We start from the raw sequence: 6,190 nt of genomic DNA, 5'->3' as shown, positions 1-6,190 counted from the left end.
CCCCAAAAGTTGTTGTCCAAATTGTCCTGAGTATGCTGATACCCCATACGTGGGAGAAAACTACTGTATGGGCACACGTCGGGGCTCGGAAGGGAAGTAGTGATGTTTTGGAATGCAGACTTTGATGGAATGGTCTGCGGGTGTCATGTTGCCTTTGGAGAGCCCCTAATGTACCTAAACAGTGGAAACCCCCCACAAATGACACCATTTTGTAAACTAGACCCCCCAAGGAACTTATCTAGATGTGTGGTGAGCACTTTGAACCCCCCAGTGCTTCACAGAAGTTTACAACGCCTGGGCGTGAAAATAAAAAATTCGTATTTTTTCCACAAACATGATCTTTTAGTCACCATTTTTTTATTTTCCCAAGGGTACCAGGAGAAATTGGACCCCAAAAGTTGTTGTCCAATTTGTCCTGAGTATGCTGATACCCCATATGTGGGAGAAAACTACTGTATGGGCACACGTCGGGGCTCGGAAGGGAAGTAGTGACGTTTTGGAATGCAGACTTTGATGGAATGGTCTGCGGGTGTCATGTTGCCTTTGGAGAGCCCCTAATGTACCTAAACAGTGGAAACCCCCCACAAATGACACCATTTTGTAAACTAGACCCCCCAAGGAACTTATCTAGATGTGTGGTGAGCACTTTGAACCCCCAAGGGCTTCACAGAAGTTTATAATGCCCGGGCATGAAAATAAAAAAATCGTATTTTTTTCCACAAACATGATCAATTAGTCCCCAATTTTTTCATTTTCCCAAGGGTAACAGGATAAATTGGACCCCCAAAAGTTGTTGTCTGATTTGTCCTGAGTACGCTAACACCCCATATGTGGGAGAAAACTACTGTATGGACACACGTCGGGGCTCGGAAGGGAAGCAGTGACGTTTTGGAATGCAGACTTTGATGGAATGGTCTGCGGGTGTCATGTGCGTTTGGAGAGCCCCTGATGTACCTAAACTATTGAAACTCCCCACAAGTGACCCCATTTTGGACACTAGACCCCCCATGGAACTTATCTAGATGTGTGCTGAGCACTTTGAACCCCCAAGTGCTTCACAGAAGTTTATAACACTCGGACGTGAAAATAAAAAAATCATTTTTTTCCACAAAAATGATATTTTTGCCCCCAATTTTTTATTTTCCTAAGGGTAACAGGAGAAATTGGACCCCAAAAATTGTTTTGCAATTTGTCCTGAGTAGGCTGATACACTACATGTGGGGGTAAAACACTGTTTGGGCGCATAGCAGAGCTTGGAAGGGAAGGAGCACCATTTGACTTTTTCAACTCAGAATTTGCTGGAATTGAGATCAGACGCCATGTTGCATTTGGAGAGCCCCTGATGTGCCCAAACAGTGGAAACCCCCAATTCTAACTCCAACCTGAACCCCAACACGCCCCTAACCCTAACCCTAGCCCTAACCCTAGCCCTAACCCTAACCCTAACCCTAGCCCTAACCCTAACCCTACCCTAACCCTAACCCTAGCCCAACACACCCCTAGTCCTAACCCTAACCCTAATGGAAAAATGGAAATAAATACATTTTTTTTATTTTATTATTTTTCCCTAACTAAGGGGGTGATAACGGGGGTTTGATTTACTATTTATGGCGGTTTTTATGTTTGGCGGCTGTCGCACGCTAAAAGACGCTTTTTATTGTAAAAATAGTTTTTGCATCACCACATATTGAGAGCTATAATTTTTCCGTATTTTGACCCACCGAGTCATGTGAGGTCTTATTTTTTGCGGGACGAGTTGACGTTTTTATTGGTACCATTTTCGGGCATGTGGAATTTTTTGATCGCTTTTTATTCCGATTTTTGGGACGCAGAATGAACAAAAACCAGCGTTTCATGAATTTCTTTTGGGGGGGGTGCGTTTACACCGTTCCACGTGCGGTAAAATTGATAAAGCGGTTTTATTCTTCGGGTCAGTACGGTTACAGCGATACCTCATTTAGGTCTTTTTTTATGTTTTTGTCGGTTTTATGCAATGAAAACTATTTTATATAAACAATAATTATTTTTGCATCGCTTTATTCTGCGAGCTATAACTTTTTTATTTTTTCGCTGATGATGCTGTGTGGCGGCTCGTTTTTTGCGGAACAAGATGACGTTTTCAGCGGTACCATGGATATTTATATGCGTCTTTTTGATCGCGCGTTATTACACTTTTTGTTTGGCGGTATGATAATAAATCATTATTTTTTGCTTCGTTTTTTATTTTTATTTTTTAAGGGGTTCGCTAAAGGGGTTAACTAATGGGACAGTTTTATAGGGCGGGTCGTTACGGACGTGGCTATACCTAATATGTGTACTTTTATTATTTTTTTTTTATTATTTCCAAAAAATGGATTTATTGGGGGAATATTTTTTTTTTTTTCTAATATATTTGGCGATTTTTTTTTAATTATTTTTACACTTTTTTTTATTTTTTTTTTTACTTTATTAAATAGTCCCAGGTGGGACATCACTGTCCTGTGAAAGATCAGCGATCTGACACAGGCACTGCAGAAGGCTTCCTCATGCCTGCGCTTTGCAGGCACTGAGGAAGCCAGCTTCCTGCAGGCCCCCGAAGGCCCCCGTCGCCATCTTGGATTCGGGGGCCTGGAGGAAAGGAGCCCCCCGCAGCAGCGCTGCACATTGCGCTGCCGTGGGGGGCTCAGGGAAGCACGGAGGGAGCCCCCTCCCTGCCGATGCTTCCCTTTAACCCCCGGTACACCGCGATCGTGTTTGATCGCGGTGTGCAAGGGGTTAACGTGTCGGGGTCGGTCCGTGACCGCCCCTGACACATTGTGCCGGGTGTCAGCTGTGATAATCAGCTGACACCCGGCCGCGATCAGCGGCGCTCACCACGTGGGCGCCGCTGATCGCGGTAGACGTACTATCCCGTCCACGGTCATACGGGCCCGGGTACCGTGGACGGGATAGTACGTCGGATGTCAGGAAGGGGTTAAGGGTATGTGCACACGGTGCGGATTCTGCTGCGGACCCGCAGCATTTCTGCAGCTGCGGGTCTGCAGCAGATTTAGGTGTGTTGTTCAGTACCATTGTTTTCAATGGTAAACTGGAAAACGCAGTGCACATGCTGCGGATTTCTCCGCGCGGTTTTGCTGCGGTTTACAATCCACAGCATGTCAATTCTTTAGTGCAGAAACGCTGCAGTTTTACACCTCATCCATTATGAGGTGTAAAACCGCAGGGCAAAACCGCAGGCAAAACCGCAGATAAACCGCAGGACTTTAGTCCTGCGGATTTATTTGCGGTTTTTACTACAAAATCCGCAGAGCCAAAAAACTCCGTGTGCACATAGCCTAAGAGAATCAGGAACAGCAGCTAGTTAGCGTATTATAAAGTATGAAAATCACATATAAGTGGTCCGTGATGCCTCCTCCAACCTCTTAAACAGTGCATACGAGGGGGCACTAAACTGAATTTTTGCCCCAGATGCAGGAAAAATTAAATCCTCCTATTATTATATTCTAGTAAGAAGGGGTCCATCATGGGAAAAAAACTTTCTTGGGGTAATAAAAAAACAGAATCTGCATATATTTTGATAGACATAATCATTGTCACAATATTGTCTATTACTTTTCTTTTGTTAACGTCATCCTTGTTTCTTGAAGAAATGTAAAGACACTTTCAGTGGTAGTTGTCAGCCAGGTAGCTATCACGTTGATACATTACCATCATGGGAATCTGACATTTTTAATTATATCTTTTCAGTGTTCTTCATTTGAACATCGCTGTCTGAGGTAGTGGTCTCATGGTGCCTCATGATAGGCACACTCCTGTGTGTGTAAAAATTAATTTAGCTGCATATGCAAAAGTGCAAAACTGAGACACGAGAGAAAAAGAGTAGAGAGGGGACAAAGGAAGTAGAATATGAATGGAAATATTCCTGGCAGAGTAGAAGGCAAGAACTGCCATATTGCTGCCGAGCGGCCTTGGATGATTATTTCTCAACAGTGCGTCATCTCCTAAGAATAATCTTCTTATAATGGTACTTAACCAATATTTTATCAAGATTTATTTAATCAGTTGTTTTCTATTCACACACTTTACACAGAATTTACTATATAAATACATACAAAAAGGCATGTACAGTAGCTACTGTATACTGAAAGCAAATGTTTTCCAAAGAAATGAGCCCATTAAAGGCTGCATATTTAAACAGGAGAATAACTTATCTTCTGAGGATTTTCGTAAGAGGAAGGCTATATTTTATACTTACAGCATGCGTTCATCCTTCAAAACTATTAAATACATGGCAAATACATCGTATTACTTATTTGTAAACTTTTTTGCTTTTCTTTCTGTTAAAAATCTGTCCAGGCATAAAAAATAGCCTCAAACAATATCCAAATCTTGAAAATGGAAAAAGAGCAACAAGAAGTTCTTGAATTATATTTTTTTTTACACAACAGTGTCATCATCATCATAATAGTTACAATGCTAGAAGAAAAAAGTATAATAATATACACAGTCCAACAATTAACTCCTCTGTTTCCTCACCTCTTTTAGTATGAAGTCATGAGGAGCAATAGCTATGTGCCAAAGTTTATCAGAAAGAGGACAACAGTATTGGAATGAAAGATAGAATAGTGTGGCAGTCCAGGATAGTAAGGCTATCACATTATTTATGGAGGCATGGGGCTCCTTTTCATCCTTTTAGGTCTTGCTGTTTTGCATTGTTATTTTCTTGAAATGTAAACATTAATACATTAACCCCTTACCTACAATGGACGTAATATTCCGTCCATGTGACCATGGACCTAATTACCATGGACGGAATATTACGTCATGCCCTTTAATGCGACATCGCGACTTAAGTCGCGGTGATCGCATTAAAATGCCGACGCCATCTTACCTCAGGATAGATGGCCTCGGCATCCCGGGCAGTCTCCGCCATGGCCCGCCCCTCTCTGAGCTGTGATTGGCTGTTCAATTCAGAACAGCCAATCACAGCGCTTCTCTTTGTTTCAGCCAATCAGATTGGCTGAAACAACAGGATCCTAGGCTAGGATCGAGTACCGATGTACTCGATCCTAGGACCGGTGCCTGGCAACGCCAGGCACCGGAGAAAAGCCCCCAGATTGGCGCGATCGCCTATCTTATCGATCGCGCCAATCGCAGCGCACAGCGGCGCAATATCGCCGCTGTGCCCTGCCGGTACCGGCCCGGATCGGTGCTGTAATAGCACCGATCCTAGGCCGGAGCCTAGGACAGGCCCAGCAGGGCCTGCAGGAAGTGGTTGGCGTGATCGATTAGATCGGCGATCGTGCAAGCCACAGGGCACAGCTGCGGTCACGCTGTGACCGCTCTGTGCCCTGCTGATGACCTGGCCATGACCTGCCTAGGAATCGGAGCTGTGAGCTCCGATCCTAGGCAGTTACCATGGTCACCAGGCATTGCAGGGATTGGTGGGATCGATGTAATCATTCGATCCCACCAATGACAGGTCACAGCAGCGTTGTGACCGCTCTGTGACCTGCCCCTGACCTGCCTCTGACCTGTCTGACCTGTCTGCAGGGGTCCTCACTCTAGCTGAGGATTCCTGCAGAGAGGTCGGACGCAGCAAGAGCTCCTGTGCTGGGTATTGTGGTGCCACAGCTTGTAGCATCACAATTCCTGCAGAAGAAAGACGAAAGAAAACTACAACTGTAAGTGTTAATTGATCCCTGATCCCCTGCCCAATCTATCTTCACCCCCCCACCTATCTTCATCCCCCCATCCCCCGTCCACCCCCCCTTTTACCCCCCTCACCCCCCTTTTACCCCCTCCACCCCCCTTTTGCGCCGCCTCCGTGCGCAGCCGCCGAGCGTTGATCGGTGACGCAGTTCACTGATCAACACTTGTACTCGCTTTTTTTTTACTCCGCACACACATCCCGTTTTTCATTTTTTTTCTCCCCCCCTTGTGCCACCTAACTACAACCCTAACTGACCCCTGCCCAATCTTTCTTCATCCACCCCAATCCCCCCATCCCCCTTCCCCCTATTTTTACCCCCCTCCACCCCACTTTTGCGCCACCTCCGTGCGCAGCCGCCGAGCGTTGATTGGTGACGCAGTTCACCGATCAACACTCGTGCTCGCTTTTTTTTCCTCCGCACACACATCCCGTTTTTCATTTTTTTATCCCCCTTGTGCCACCTAACTGCAACCCTAACTGACCCCTGCCCAATCTCTC

The sequence above is a fragment of the Dendrobates tinctorius genome, unplaced genomic scaffold (assembly GCF_039654945.1).
Source record: "Dendrobates tinctorius isolate UK_male_01 unplaced genomic scaffold, ASM3965494v1 ptg000046l, whole genome shotgun sequence".
In the NCBI taxonomy this organism is placed as follows: domain Eukaryota; kingdom Metazoa; phylum Chordata; class Amphibia; order Anura; family Dendrobatidae; genus Dendrobates; species Dendrobates tinctorius.
Note: the sequence above shows the minus strand (reverse complement) of the source record.